Below are 16,998 nucleotides of genomic sequence, written 5' to 3' on the forward strand. Positions count from 1 at the left end.
ATAATGACAGACGGAAATGCGAAACTTTTCTATTTTTTTTTTTTTTTTTTACAATTTTGATATTGTTACTGCTCTAAGCTGATTGCTTTGTCAGCTAAAGTTTTATAGTCTCTACACTCTAGTTAACGATTAATTGATTACTAAAATCGTTTACGATTATTTCAATAATCGATTAATCCGATTCACGTTTCAGCTCTAGACTGGATCATGTTTATTTTGAACAGATGTAATCAATCCCAGTTCTATTCTTCTTTTTGTTTTGTTTCTGGTTCAGCTTGTGCTTTTGGCTTCAACGGGAAACTTCTTATAAATAGCTCACAATAATATTACGAAAGGATTAAGGTTTGTTCCTTCATACTTTACAAGCTCTTTGGCTGAGATGTTTCATGCTGCATCGTCAGAGCTTCGTGTGATTCAAGAACCAAAGGTGATTTTCCGCACTAAAAGCCTATATGTAATGAAAAACTACAATTCTGGACAAAGGACACTCGTGTTGCAGCATGTGGGGTTCTATGCATTGCTGCAGAGGCTCCAGACTGATGCTATGAAGATGATTCATCTTCAACGGAAAAGGTGGAGTAGGGGGTTTGAACATTTCTTTAAATACCATAAAAACTGGATTAACTAGCTCCTTCATACGGCTTTGCAGTCACGTCCCAGCATTGTGATGTTCCACAATCATGTTTTGGTTGTTTTTATTGCCGTTACAAAGAAGACGAATAACTGGAAATTACAAATGAAAGAGCGTTACGTGTCAAACATGGAGACATCCAGGATAAATCTTTCCCCTGCTGGGCCAAATGTGGGTTAAAGTTTTATGTGCAGGCACTCTGCCACCGTAATAAAATGATTATCTGCTCCCAGGGGAAATGGATGTGATTGAATTAGTTTTGATTACCGGGGAAGGCTGGCATAGGCCTGCACACATATTTAAAATATAAATGCTCCATGTTTTGATGGACGTGTCAGCAGGTTGCAGCTGTGTGCTTGTATCCGGGCAGACTGTCGTTGAACCCCAGAGGCAGCCGCTGACTGCATATGGAAAACCCACATCGTGGCAGTCGGGTTCCGAATCTGCAGGGTATCCTAAAAACCTGCATCCGTCAGCCAAGACGGGACTCCCCCCCAGAAATAGAAAGAAGAAAAAAAAAGACAGACATCTTCCTTGCATTTATTTTTGGATGAATGGCAGAGATCCAGCAATGCGTGTCACACAGAACCTCCAAAAAAAGAAGTGGGTTTTGGCACAAGAGCAACTGAAAGGCAGCCAAACCGCTTGGCTTCAACTTTCTCTAATAGCAGGAAAGCTTGGCGTAATAAAAGAGTAAACGCAGACATTCAGGTCCACACAAAGCAAGCTGATATTTGCAGGTGGGTTCGTATTGAAATGTTCTAATCCTACCACACCCGTAGGCTTTGGAGGGCAATTTAAACAGTGACAACCTAAAAGAAAACAGCCACTACGGCTCAGTAAGGGATTATTCCACAGTTTGATCGTAAGAAAACAAACAGACCCGCCTGTCTTGTCCCTGCATGTTTGTCTGTCATTAATTGACAGCCACTAACCTGTTTAGTGGCAAACTGCCACTGACTGCAGCTCACTCAGCCGTGGTGCCGAGAGGCCGACTCTGCATGCTATTTGCATGCTACACTTTCTGCTTCCAAACGTTCTTCAAACATCCTTGGGTCGAGATCAGGCATCTGTTGTGACAGGAAGCCGGTGGATTTCACCTCATACACGACTGAGTAAATAGAGAGAGCTGAACTTAATGAATATTGCCAAATTCTCAGATACACAGGAAGAACCCTGACTTATTTTGATAAACAGTGTTATTACTCAACGTCTTGGTGTGAAAAGGAATTAAGTTTGGCATCAGTTCAGAAAAGGAGGCAGGTTACACGTTAAGAGAGGGAAAGAATGCAACAGCAATAAGAACCAGAGGATGAATCACTAGAAACTAAAGATGTAAGGAAACAGATGTGGTCAAGCAGCACCTCGTGTGTCATGGCACCAATTGAGGATCAAATTTAAGGTTCTAACGGTTAATGTAATTGGTGATGAGTCAATATATTTTCCCGGCTAAGAAACAACATCTTTCAGGTACGAGTACTCAAAATGAGGCCAACGACGCTCAGTCAACGTAGATTATTTGCAAAATCTAGTCCTCTTCCTCTTTTTTCTGGCCAATAAAACAGTATCACAGATCAAAGGAAAAACAAAAAAAGTTGAAAAGAAGTTTTAAAGATGCGATTGCTTAACTATGGTAATACTATGATACAAAAAACCTGTGGTTTTATTACTCAAGGCTGTCATATTGTTAAAAATCTAGTTCAGGTTGTCATGGTAAGGAGATGTAATTTAGATTCAACTGTAGCTAAAAGAGCTGCTTCATCAAAACCATTAGAAGCATGTCTATAGCATTTAGTGCTTCATATATAAAATAAATATATTTTTCAGTCTTTTTGTCATTCTTCTAGCAGAATAAACAACTATGATGGTGAAATAAGCTTTGAACTACATGCGTGCTGCTCGTCGTTAACAGCTGGAGTTTTAGCACAATTATCTCAAAAAGACTAAGTAGTCTAGCTTTTAATGATTACCATTTTTTTTTTACCACAACATGAAAAGTTTCTTAAGAAGTTGAATTAGCCTTTTTTAGCCAACTAAAGAGCTGTGCTCTTGATGATCCATACAGTTGGAGAAACATTGAAAACTGTCTTTAAGGCTTTAGAGGAACACACATGGGGAGCAACATTAATAAACCTCAATTAGCTAACTGCAGTTCTTGTATCAAGTAGTCAATGGTCCTGCATAACAAATTTAGGAAAGTTCCTACATTTTTTTTGTATTTTTCCATGTGATAAAGAATGATTTTCTTTATGATAATAACTTTTTGAAACCTTCCCTTAAGAAACTGGTATCCATAAGCCTTTTTCTGCTGATGTAAATTGGCCAGTGCTTTCGTTTTCTAGGCAAGATAATTATTTGGATAAATGGGACCAAAGGTACCCACTAACTTTTTACAATTTTTTAAAAAACAAAACAAAAATAACATCTATTTGCAAAATATCCATATTATGTTTTCCCTCAAGTTACTCTAGACAGTTTATTCTATAATAAAAAAACTAATTAAGAATCATATATAAATAAAACTATATTTTCGTTACGGTGAAAGTAAAGACTTTTTGCTTTTTCACATTTTCACCTTTAAATCATTTGACTAAAGCCAGTAGTGACTCTGGGAAATTGTCCATCCATTAAAGCTGCTCATAACAGTAATTAAGGCGTCTGATCTCTCTCAGACCTGAATAGAGCGTCTGATTATTATTAACTACCAGAATCCTGCAATGTGTGCAGTCACAAGGTCTGGTTGATCCATCAGGTCAAGGTCTGCTACTATTTCAACACTTTGACTTGAAAGGAATTGAAATCTCCATAAAACTACCACCTAGGTAAAAGTTCTCCAAATAAAGAGCAGCATACAAGTGTTTTTTTAGGTTTCGTAACAAGGAGGCCTTTTAATAGTTGAACTTGATCACCTCCCATACGTTTCTAATCCACACAGGGCCAATCACAACGGAAATGCCCCTGGATACCCCACCCCCACTCGCTTGCAGCAGCAGCAGTGTTTCTCTCCACTGGAAACACTGGTGCGAAGGGGCAGTACCGGTCAGAGGAAGGATACCATATGCCAGATTGGACCAAAGAGATTAGCAAGGCATTTTTTTTTTCTTTCCTAAGGTGATTGGCCCACGCTGGGTTGCGGGTGTGATGAGGGCAAAAGAAATCTCTCCTAAGACGGTGCCACGTTCTGCAATTCAGCAGCTGACACTTTCTTTTATCTGCCAACAACAAGCCACAGACTGGAGAACTACTTCTGTTGCAACATACGAACCAAAAGGTCGCTTTCTTCATCCCATTCCTGGTTTTACACTTCCACATTTACCTTCAGTCTCTGACAACACTTCCGTTAAAGGAGCTCTTTTATAACTTTATTCTAGTGAAGTCACAATGACACAGTCAATAAAGCGAAATCAAATAGTCCCAAAAAGGTCTGTTATTTGAGATTTTTATGACAATGGGGGTAGGGGGGGTGACACTTGACGTAATTCTTTAGACAAAACCAGAATATCTCCACTGAGAGCAGCTGTAATTCCTCTCTGAATGTTGAAGGTCATTAAGACAAAGAAGTAGACATGCCTTTAAAACAAAACCTGCTTCCTGTGGCTGCCCTCTCCCACCCCGTGCTTCTTGGTGAGAAACTTTAACACTGGCCACAAACCAAATGCCAAAATGCCAAACAGTTTTGGATGTGGCTGTGAGATTTGACAGCTTTGTGTAACTATGCCAATTCTCCAGAGAGAAAGAGATGGAGAGAGAGAGAAAAAAAAATACAGTAGAGGGACCTCTTGAACTGTTTTTGGAATGAGAAGACTGCTGACCCACTTAATGTTGGCTGACGCCACACAGGGAAACACTCAGCTATTATACACAGCGGATATTTCCACTACTACGCTGTTGTGGCTCAGAGGGAAGAGTCCTCCGTTCCCAAATGTTTTGACTTCTCAGCATTCGTAATACGCCGCTAAAAACTAACAGCCAAACAAGAGGATGAAGAGTTACAACCAAATCTGTGAGGAACAAGAAAAAAAAAGTGTAGCCAGGCTTTTAAGAGATTAAAATTTTGCAGTTGTGTTCATTTACTTTATATCTAAACTACTGTTTAATTTGTTCCTATCTCTCCATCGACTCATTTATTATCTCAAACATAAGCTGGCTTTAACATTCATCCATTAAAGGCAACCATAGGTCATTTTTGTTACAGACAGGCCAGGCTTTGTTTAAATACATGGCGGTGGGTGCAGCCATATGCTCAGGCTTTTATATCCAGATCAAAGAGCTGTTATACATCCTTACATAAAGCAACTCCTAATAACGGGAACGTGACTCTCAAAATGTTGACTTCTAAATATCCTTTGCACGTCCAAAGTTTTATTAAACTAATACTGCTTCTATTGTTACATACCCTGATATTTATACCAGGGGTTTCCATTGTAGTCCAGCTGTAATCGACCTACCAACAGATTTGATTTAACTGAGTCTTCTTTCGCTAATATCTACCAACAATAAGCATGCTTTCAACTCCATGAGTCACAATTTCTGCCAGTTTGAGGGCTTTTCCAAAAACGACTTTTCAGCCTGAACGTCCCCATAATTCATAACATCAGGGATCGATTAAAAACAAACAAACTGATGATTTATTTCTCACTTCCTACTGATGCAGACCTTTGTTTAAAGAATTTACAACAATTACGTAAAGCAAAAATACCCCGACAATCATCTCTATTTTATTTAGAAGCTTAACAAGATCAAGACTTTTGTTTCAGGAGATATCTTTAATGTTTTATTGCATTTAAAATATGATTGAAGCTAAGTTGAATGCATTTTGTGTTCAAAGAAAATTCTCTGTCATTTTTGAATTGAAGAGAATCAATTCCATGGTAAATAAATGTGGCCTTTTGGGTGAATTAAAAGACTACCGCAAGTCAATTAACTGACATTTATCTTAAGCACTGAACAGGCATAATTGATCAAAAACATGTTATTGAACATTTTGTGGCAACAACCAAAATAAGTCAATGAACCTAACCTAAATGTTTTTAGTTCTTAAAAATAAAGCATGATATAATAAGGCAGGGGCACATTTAGGAAATGTGGGGCCCTAGGCAAAGACAGGCATGGGGCCCTCTGAATTGAGAAGATAACATAAAACAGACCCATTACACAGATACAGAAAGTTTTATAGAACAAACATACATTATTTGTTCTATGTTTCATCCTCTCTTTTCTTGTTGTTTCCTCGATACGTTTTGTACTCAGCTGACTTTTCATGCTGTCCCTAAAGGAATGAAAGATTTTTTTCCAGTGTTTCCAAAAAGGTGATGGCAAAAGTAAATAACACACTTCTTTTTCGCTGTAGAAAGGCCACGATCTGCTTATCTGTCCTCTATTTTTCATTTGGATGAAATAATAGCTACATGAATCATGACAGCAGAGAGGATAGAGCAAAGCAGGAAGCCGGGTTACCAATCTACTTGCTCTGGAGAGCAGAGTTCGGTGCTTTTATATGTTGTTGCTGAAGTCTCCAGTAGCGGAAAAAAGTCGCTCGATTTGGCACTAGCCGCTTTTTAAAAATAAACGTGCTAGAGGCGTCTGAAAAGTCGCTAAATATATCGACAAAGGCAATAAGTTCGCAACATAGCTCTTTGCATCGTTTTCAAATGGTTTTCCGCTTTCTATTTGAACCTTTCTGAACATGTGTAGCAAATGAACACTGAACATTATAAGAATTCTGATGACATTTTAGCGAAAGGATTTTTTTAAAGACATAACTAATGTGCACAAATAAGGAATAGTTGATTTAACCATACATGTTATGGGGCCCTCAGGAAAATGGGGCCCTAGGAAACTGCTTAGTATGGAAAATCCCCCCCCCCCCCCATCCCCAATATGGAACACACATAATCTTTGCTTCATAATTTTAACGCTCTTTCACATGAATGTGTTTTTTTAATCAAACCAGATGAACAGAAATCCAAATCTACCTCAGGTGTGACCCTCAGTGCGACATTTAGAGTAGGCTGGACTCTATGTAAAAGCACGGTGGAGGGTGCAGTCACACACTGGTTCTTTATGGCAGTAAAAGGGCAGATGAATGTACTTATGGAATAGAGTCGTGGAGCGGACGTTTAATGTTGCTCAGATATTTATCGTTCATTATCGTTCAGTAATTTATTCTAAATGAATAGCTTTAGTGACCAGATTTGCTGTGTAATGCTGGTCAGCAGAAATAACTATTTTTATCATTTGATACTATGTTGTAAAACTATAAAACATATGTTGATAATATAAATAATCACATGCGAGGTTAACTAAAATTGATAAGCAAGCAACAGAATCAAAATTCGGACGTTTTCTACAGTCATAAGTATTCGGACGATAACAACAGGACCTTGTTCACTAAAAAACAACAACAGCCTGAATAATTTTAATTACTTTTTTGCCTATAATTTCAATCGAATGCTATCAATAAAAAAACATAAAACCTCGTGTATAATATTTATAAATTATATACTTTTCTGACAAAACATAGCATACGAAATAGTGCCTGTCCACTCAGCGTAGGTAGGTTAACGTATACATACGTTCGATGACTCACAGCAAGCAAATCCATCCGCCGCATTCGCTATAGGTTATTGATCAGTCATTTGATAATGTATCGATTTTATATAGGGGAAAAAATAACTGAGTCTCGTTATTGATAACTGAAACACGTAAATATGTCATATATGAGATAAATTTTTAAAAATGTGAAGCATAGAACTGCAAGACACTGTCTGGAGAACAATATATAAAGCAGAAGGAATAAGTGCAAACTTACCACATCGGCTTCCGTTGTGTTTTCTCACTGTTTGGAGGCGGAAGAAACATTCCTGTTTTCCCCGTCTGCGTTGATCTAAATCCTCCTCTTTAGATCAAAGGAAGTGGGTAGTCAAAAAAAAAAAAAAAGAATAAAATAAATAAAATAACAAGGCACCAAAACTGGTGTGAAATAAGATATGTTTCTTGTGTGTTTATGTCGGCTAAAAAGCAAGAGGTTTCATGTGACCGGCTGCATGAAATCCACGCATTCGGCTCTGAATCGTGTTTTCAGAGTTTCGGAGTCTGCCTCAGACTGAGGGAGAGAGGCGTGGAGACATTCTCCCAGCCTGCACAGTCACATCATTGGTTGACAAACAGCAATCAGATGCAAATTCCTAACCTCTGAATCAGCAGGGGCCAGCCCCCCTGGTTGTAAGAGCGAGGGTGTGAAGTGTTAAAACGGGCCCATAGAGATCTGGCGCTACATAATGCACAGACCCGCTGTACAGTGAGTCTTATCCGCCTTCTGGATTTAACACATGCATACATGCAGTTAAAAGGTATCAATGGCTCAAACACTGTCAATTCAATCTGATAAACGAAAGAACCGTTTGCAAATTTGGTAACAAACCCGCTGGTGGCTTTATTATTACAAGGTTGTTGCATACCAATATGAGGAACATTTGTGGTCAAAAGTCTGCGCCTTACAAAAAGCTTGCATGTCAAATTAATTTATGGTTTTTAACAAAATAAATTTGACAATTTTTATTAAATTGAAAATAAAACATGTCACACACATTACCATAGCCTATGATATATATATATATATATATATATATATATATATATATATATATATATGTAGCTGAGTGAATACTATAATTGTTATACATTTCTCCCATCTCATGCATTTGTGAGACACATAGATTCATAGAACACATGCTTGTTTCTGTTCAGAGAGATTAACTGATGCTGGTAATAAACACTTTTTTCGCTTGTGTTGGTTTAGTGGATTAAAGTTGGATGGTTATCTGGCACAGATTTGGCTTTTCTGATCAATAAACACATTTTTGCCATCAGATTCTCTGGAAGGTCAGCCCCAGAAGCTCAACAGAAGCAGTTTTGGTACCTGTTCATGGTAACATTGAAAAGCACTGTGATCCTCAGGCATTATTGCTACATTCACTTGGTGACACACCGTTGTCAGGAAAACAAGCCCACAGCATTATACTGCCATCACCATTCTTAACACATGGCACGGCGTTATAGGTTTGAAAGCCTCACCTAGACTTCTAAACATAACTATGGCCATTGTGAGCAAATATCTCAGTGCATATAACCTCTGACCATAGAACTTCTCACCTGACTTGTTTTCATATTTCATATTATTATGATTGAGGCTTTGATTTTGAGAAGGCCCTGAGCTTTAATGTTGTTTTATCAAAAAACCAGGCTTGAAATGTTTTAGCTGATGATGAAGAACCGGTGGCAGTCCTGCTCCTTCATTGTTCCATCCAATTTATGCAAAGAAATCCCGCAGCATGATCCACCACCACTTTACTTGACACTTGGTACGGTGTTCTTAGGTTGAATCCGGACTGCAGTCAAAATTATCACCTTTTAGACTCATCGAACATCACAACCTTACTAAATGCTTTTATCCATTTGTGCTTCTTGAAATTTAGATTGTGTGATTAGTTAAAAAAAGTAGGCAGTATTCTCTTGGTTGTCACAGTCGCGTTGTTGTGGACATTAACGCTAGTGCTCCAACAGCTCCCATTTTTTTTGTTTCTATGCATTTTAGCCAAACTATACTTTCATCTAATTCAGGGGTCTGAAACGGTTCTTATCCAAAGAGCCAGCTTACCCTGGGCCCGGCTAAATAAAAGGTTCAGTGCTGCACATGTTACGTGTCCTTTAAATAAAACACAGGGTATCATTATAGTTAAACATCTGCAAAAGGAAATCTGCTGCCATTTCAAATAAAAGTTTGCTTTCTCTTTTGATTTTTTAAAATAGGGACAAAGCATACAAGTTTCATAAAGAGGAAGCAAGGATTTTAGATTTTATTCTATAGGATATTATTTTTTGTAAAAAAAAAAATAAACACATAGTGTTTCAAGCTAATGACAAGAAAAATCAATCTAAAAACATATCCCAGATTCTTTAATCTCACTCTGAAGAAAAAAATACATTTAAATGTTCTTTGAAAAAAACTGCTAAAGCTTATAAGAATAGTATTTGTTACTATACTATATCCAGAACCATTAGTCGGCTCTATATCATTTTTTTTAGCCCTTGTAGAGTGTCCAAGGAGCCACAGGTTGCAGACCCCTGATCTAATATGTGGTTTGTCCTCAACCTGTCAGAGAGCCTCTGAGGCTGATAGAAACATGGACACAACAGCATGTTCCAACAGGACAATAATCCAAAATACACGTCAAAACACTGATGCCAATCTATAAACTAAGCCTTTTAGCTGGATCTGTCCCAAAAGAAACAGCCCATTCAATGACTTTGACCAATTCAAACAGCCCAGTCAAACTATGTAACCAGGGTTATAAGGTAAGTTTGTTTACATCTAATCGGTATAAATATATTCCAGTTTTCTAAAATGTACCAGGATAGTACCCTCTTTGAATCTGCATTGAATTTATACTTGATAACCCACTTTAAAAAACAAGAATGTTGTTCAACCTAAAAGATAATTAAAGCTCTATAATATAGATCCCATTAACAACCATGATGGATGCGGTAATATTTAGAATAGAAGAAGCAGAATAATGGCTTCAATATGAATACCTAAGAACTCCAAGGCAGTTAAAATTTTATTTCCCCCCCCCCCAAAATATATATTTTTGGATGATTTAACAGTCAAAAACAAAGAAAAAAAAAACACCTTTATTAACATAATTAGTATGAAGGGAAATTTCTGCTTTTATTTAATAGAGAAAGAATTAAGTGCCTTAATTATTACAGCATTCATAGATTTCTGATCTGCTCTTTCTACAGACCTAAATATTTTTACCGTATATAAAAAAACTTGTTATCCAAACTGAGGGTTTAATTCCCTCTCTGAAACTTTTGCATCTTAGTCGATTCATTCTTTTTTTTGCCAATTGTCTCTAGTTCGTTGAAAAAGAGGAACCCTGTACTAAATGTGTCTCATATAATACTGATCAGATTCATCTCAATCATTCATGGTTTCATTTTAATTCACAGATCTTTACCGCTGTCATTTTGTGAAGGCGAGGGAAGAGAGGGGAACTCTTTCTTAATCTGTGCTCTGAATGGATGAGTCAGAGTGAGATGGATCTATCGTTAACACTAAACAGAAGATTGTTTGATATTGAGCGACTGTGTCAATTTCTAGCTGAATTTGACAGAGATAAAGGCTTAGCGGAAGAATAAGAGGAAATTCACAGGTGGTGATGTTTGTGTGCTGTCCTTTAAAATGTTGCAAGCTGACAGAAATGGACTGAAAACATCTGTTTAATTCATGAGAAATATAATATGATGGAAAGAAAAACAGGATGTAAGCAAAGCTATATCTCAAAGAGTGAACCCAGTGCTGCAGGACTTGACTGTGGTGTTGCCCCCTTCCCCCTGCAGCTGTCGACTCAAATGAAGAGTTGGAGATATTCATAAGCAGAAAACCAATCCATGGGATGAAACATGATCCAGGATGCATGTGTGTTCATTGCCCCGCTCTCAGTGACAGATGAAATTAAAAATCAAATGGGCCTGTGTAGTGATGACAACTGCAATTTCACACTTGATACCAAAATAATTGAAGATGACTGATGCTTTTCAGCTAAGATGGAGCTCTGCCAGGGTGTGGCCGCAGCTGAAGGATGACACATGCACAGGGACAAAACTGTTCAAATTAACTTGGTGGCAAAGTAATGCATTCCAGGCATGACCTTTCACTTTTAGTACAAGGTGCAATGCTCAGCATGATAAGATTCATCAGTATTAATTATGTGCATTTTGACAAAAACTTCCTCTAAGAAATCATCAGAATAGATTGAATTAAATGTGTTTAGATTCCTTATTTCCAGATACTCAAGATCCACTCTGAGATGCAAATAATGGTCACATTTCTAAATTGTTTGTTTATTACATTTGCTTTTGCACATTTGTGTGTATAGACAAACTGAGTCCTTCAGACAAAAACATAGAAAAGGTGAAAAAAGGAAACAATTTCTGCTGTTCATATCCTGTTTTAGTCTGTTCTTATAATCACTCGACTGTCATAAACATGCTTGTTTGTAGCGTCACCGTGCTGTGTCAGCAAATCAGTGTGTTAAAGATATTTTGGTATCACCATTTTTGCCCTTTTCTGCTTTGGTTGTTGTTTTTAAATCAAATTGTCCCCAAACTGCTGATTTCCCAACTTTCTCATGAAAAACAATTGCTGCAATATACACACTGATCCAATGTGAGTACTGCTTGTAAATGATTTATAACCACCAGTGTATTTTTTTATATCCATTAAAAACATTGGTGTTAAAAAAAAAAAAAAAAAAAAAAACACCTATTACTGACCTGCTGCACAAACTAATCTGGTTCTGTCAACTTTTAGTTGAGTTTTTTGTACAATGGCTCCCTCTAGCGGGGAAATGAGAGAAAGACCATCTGTTTAAATGTGACTTTCTTTAATTAAACTATTAACATATTAACATATATATATATATATATATATATATATATATATATATATATATATATATATATATATATATATATATATATATATATAAAAAATGCGTGGTTAATTGTAAAAATACATTTACATTTGCGCAGTGGGATGCTATTTCTTCCCTGAATGAGTGTTCTGGGAAGCCACTTCGTTCCAAGTCAGCTTTCGACCACCCTCGGTCTGAAAGGATCACTTTAAGGGTTGAAGGGCACTTCCCCCTAGTTCTTATAACTATTGGAAAAACACTAACCTTATACATAAGTGTGCAAAACCATGTGCTAGGGACCAAAAGAGTGCAAGTGAGAGAAATGGGACTGTGCCTAGGAATCCCAAAATTATGATCCTACTAGAACTCCCACTGGCAGTCAAATTGGCAGATGGCATTTTCACTGGTGGAATGCAAGAGTAGTGATGATGTTATCGACTGATTTGGTTCTAGAGTGAAATATAAACCCATTGTGGATAAGAACACCTTAAAACAGATCTAATATATATATATTTTTAAAGGCTGTATTATATCCTATTATTATTTGTGGTCTGAATTTGTATTAAAAACCCATCAGTAAAATAAAATTTTGTTTTACTACATAGGTTAAAAGTATTAAATAAAATTTTTATTTACAGAAGTTGAGAGACAGACAGACAGACAGACAGACAGACAGACAGACAGACAGACAGACAGACAGACAGACAGACAGACAGACAGACAGACAGATAGATAGANTAGATAGATAGATAGATAGATAGATAGATAGATAGATAGATAGATAGATAGATAGATAGATAGATAGATAGATAGATTGATTGATTGATTGATAGATTGATTGTTGGTAGACAAAGTCCAAACCAGTTTATGTTTGAGAAAAAAACCTTTTACTCTCTTCCAATATTTCTTATGGGTTTTAAGTTCAACCAGATGTGAGGGATTCTCATAGCTTGTTAAGGTTTTGTTATCCTGGACATGGAGTTTGGTGTCTTCAGACTTTTTTGAGAGTTGTTCCTCAATATTTAGTTGTCTGTCCATCACCACACACCTGGAACTGGGTGGTGATGCTTGATTCTGTTCAGAGAGACTAACCTGGTAATCTTTTGTGGGACAGGGGTGGGTCCAAATTGGGCTTCATTAAGGAGGAATCAACTGTAAAACCTGAATGTTCTGATAAGCTACTCCGTATTTTCTCTTTTTGATCACTTGAATGAGATGAATGTTAAGATTGAAAAGGTAGAGTCACAACAACAGGATTAAATGTTACATTTTTAGACTTTTTCTTTATTTTCACCACCTTTTTGGTGGGACTAATAGTCATTTTTCTTCCCTTCTTAAGTGGACTGGTCAGTATTTTCTCTTGTTGATTATCACAATCAGTTGGCTGTTGATCATTAGTCGTCGCACTGGTCATTGATTGATATTTCAGGTCAGAGGTCTCAGATGAGAATGGGGATGTCATAATAGGTGATTCTATAAACCTGACTGAATCACTCAGTAAACAGTATTTTACTGAAGACATTTAACTGCTCTCTCTGCATTTCTAGATGGAATTTTAAATATAACTGGAAGTTAAATTCTGAAATAAAAGAAGTTTGATTTTAATAAATGAAATAATCATTAGAAGAACTACAGATCTAGAAACAATGTATAGTAACCTGTGCCATTTTGGTTGCAGAATAAAAATTTGGTTCTTTAAAACACTAATAGGGAGAATCTGGCCAAAGATTGAGGCCATTTATTTGCTGAATAAAGGATAATTATTTATTCATTATTAATAAACAGTTTTAATTCCTTGCGAACACTTACAAGTTGCAATGTGAACTGCACAGTCTGAAAGGAGTAGGTATTAGCAAATACTTCAGAGTATGATGCATATCGCGATTTTTTGGTCAAGATACAATATTTTAAAGGAGGTACAATAAAAACAAAATGCATTTAAAAACAATCATGCACTGCGGTGTCTCCGACTGCTCTCCTTTATTGGTGGAGGGAAGAATATGTCCCATTTTAATTTATATCGTCCACCTTCAATCAAAGTGCCCTCCACAGGTGCAAATGGGACTTCATTGGGAGTGACAGTGGACAGCAGGGTTGCCGTAATGTGGGGATAAAGTCAGGAAGCTTCTGAGGGCCCTTGACTAAGGGGGGCCCGAAAAGAAGAAGAAAAGATATGTCCCGCTATATCTTTCAAATATAAAAAGAAAATCCAGCAGTAAAATAAATTATATTTCTGTCCTCCCTAATTTTTCAACAGTAAATAACAAAACGAAGCATGAATATATTGACCAACTCCAACCCCTCCCACTGTGAAACTGCAATAAATGGTTTGGTCCTCAGGTCCTGCATGGTGCAGGATCAGGTCACCCCGTCTGCATTTGGTCAGCAGCAGTTCGCTGGTACCGGGGCTTTAATGCCACAGCGTCCTTTAACACAGAGAAAAACAAAAAAAAAAATGAACAAAAAAAAAACTCAAAATAAAAAAAAAAAAAAAAAAAAAAAAAAAAAGAAAGGAAGGAGAAAGAAGAGAGATGAAAGAAAGGCACCCAAAACCGTGACCAATTTTTCAAGAAAGGTTTGTTACCTCAATAGTTGAAAATAAGGATTGATTATTAACCTGTTATAATAATCTATGCCTATTATTAAGCTGTTGGGCTGCTCAGTGGTGCAGCAGTAGCACTGCTGCCTTGCAGCAAGAAGGTTCTCGGTTTGATTCCTGGTCCGGGGTCTTTCTGCATGGAGTTTGCATGTTGCGTTGGTTCTCTCCGGGTACTCCGTCTTCCTCCCACAGTCCAAAAACATGACTGTTAGCTTAACTGGCTTCTCTAAATTCTCCATAGATGTGTGTGAATGGTTGTTTGTCTCTGTGTTGCCCTGCAATGGAATGGCGACCTGTCCAGGGTGTACCCCGCCTCTGGTCCGTAGACATCTGGAGAAAGGCACCAGCACCCCTCGTGACCCCAGTAGGGAAAGGCGTGACAGAAAATGGAATGGGTGGATATTAACCTGGCTATCTGCTGGTTGCTACTACTTATTTAATCCTCCTCAAGGTCTGAGGGGAGTCACATCATTAAATCAGTTTAATAATTTTATAAGAGACATTCCTAACATACACCCGAGCACCACTTTATACCTCAAATTATGTATTTGTTTTTTGCAAAGACTCAAGAAGTCTTAGAGATTATGCCTTACAGTAAAATAATGGCTCTAAACGTTTGCTGCAGATTGGTCGGTTGGACTTCTCTCATGATCAGGATAAGATTACAGTGACATGTCATAGTGACTTTGTGACATGGTTTGTTATCTTCCTGGAAGCAGCCATCAGGAGTTGCTCAGGAAGGCTGTGCCTTTTAATCCTAAAAGGCCCAAAGTATGTCAGGAAAACCTCTCCCACACATTCAGAGCTCCACCATCAGCCTGATCTGTCCCTTCAGGTTGTTTGTGCCAGAATCTGATCCATCTGTTTTAGACAGATTGGAAATTCTCAACCTAACACTTTGTTTCAGTCTGTTATGGTTCAATCAGGCCAATCTGTTGGAGCTGTTCAACAGTTTGCTGTTGCCAAAAGAAGTGTTTGATGCTGTAGCACATTCACTTCTAAGGGGAGATATTTCAAACACCTTGACGGTATTCATTGATTATTTTTAACTACTGCTTTGTAATACTAAACCTAACTGCACTCTCTTCTCTGACATTTGTTTTCTCTCGCCTGGTAGCAATCTCTATACATATTCAATGCAGTTTTAAAATGTGAATTCATACATTTAAATCTAACTGGGGACATGTTGTAAAAACCACACAAGATGGTGCAAATGAGCTATTTAAAATAGAAGTATTATACAGAAGTGTGTTTCAAGTCTGGAGAAGGATTAAATCTAATTTAGGATTAATCCAGTAGCATTTATTTTGATTAAGTTTTCAATGTGATCTGCTTAGTCACTTGATTGTGATTACTTTCATCACATTTGATCAATAAAGCAGGAGGTCTGCTCCTTCCAGAGTGTTTAAAATCCTGCAACGGGTTTAAATGTAAATATTCGGTAAATGTTTCGTTCCTTCTATTAAAATCACCACAGCAGTCATTACAGCTTTGCAGACAGACTGTATAAACTGGAGCAGCTGGGAGTTGAACCCGGGTCCCCTGAATCAAAGACAAGAATGAATGCGTCTCCTCCTCTAGCTGCTCAGTTTTATACCTCTGAGCTTGAATCAGCAATATTCATTTTATTGAAATCTGTTTAGGATTTACTGATTCCCACTTAATTATACTGACACCAAATTGAAAGGTCAGTTTCACAATAGAAGATCTTTAGCCTTTTTAGTATTTCAGAACTGATTTATTCACCCCCCTTCCCCAACATTTAAAAATATTTACCAAACATAAGCAGACAAGACTGTTTCCTTGCAGGACCTCTGTACATTCTGTACCATGATACCATAAATAAAAATCTATAAACATAGTTTACATAAAAAAAAAAAATATCCATCTTCAAGAACCATTAAAGACAACAAAAATAATCAGTATACAGTTTTTACAAAGATTCAGCTTTATACTGTTTATCCTTTACAGCCCAGTGAAAAATCTTTACAGATACCCCCCAAAAAATGTATTTTAATTTGGAGTAGGATCATTTAAATGAAGAGAATACAATGAAATATTTTACATCTCAGCAAACTGCAATCAAGACCTTCATCCTGTGATGAAGCAACTTTTAAAAAAACAAAAAAAAATATGAAGAAAATGAAACGATCAGAAGTCTTCCATCATAAAATTTGGGGTCCAATTGCACATTTAAAGTGCTGTAATTAAAAATCCCTGTTTTGTTAAATACGGTTTGTTTAAATGGGTAGAAATGTTAAACACGGCCTGATAAAATGCCCTTGCAT

At 37.1% G+C, this 16,998-nt stretch overlaps 1 protein-coding gene across 2 annotated transcripts in view; it reads right to left on the bottom strand.

The window, feature by feature from the left end:
- Positions 1-7,719, bottom strand: part of arid3a (AT-rich interaction domain 3A) — a 56,668-nt gene extending 48,949 nt beyond the window's left edge. For both annotated transcript variants that reach the window (XM_015393915.1, XM_015393914.1), the window contains exon 1: positions 7,443-7,719. The gene's annotated coding sequence lies outside the window, so the exon portion shown is untranslated. The remainder of the gene's footprint in view (positions 1-7,442) is intronic.
- Between the last annotated feature and the right edge of the window lie 9,279 nt (positions 7,720-16,998).

The sequence above is a fragment of the Cyprinodon variegatus genome, unplaced genomic scaffold (assembly GCF_000732505.1).
Source record: "Cyprinodon variegatus isolate N-32 unplaced genomic scaffold, C_variegatus-1.0 Scaffold662, whole genome shotgun sequence".
Taxonomy (NCBI): domain Eukaryota; kingdom Metazoa; phylum Chordata; class Actinopteri; order Cyprinodontiformes; family Cyprinodontidae; genus Cyprinodon; species Cyprinodon variegatus.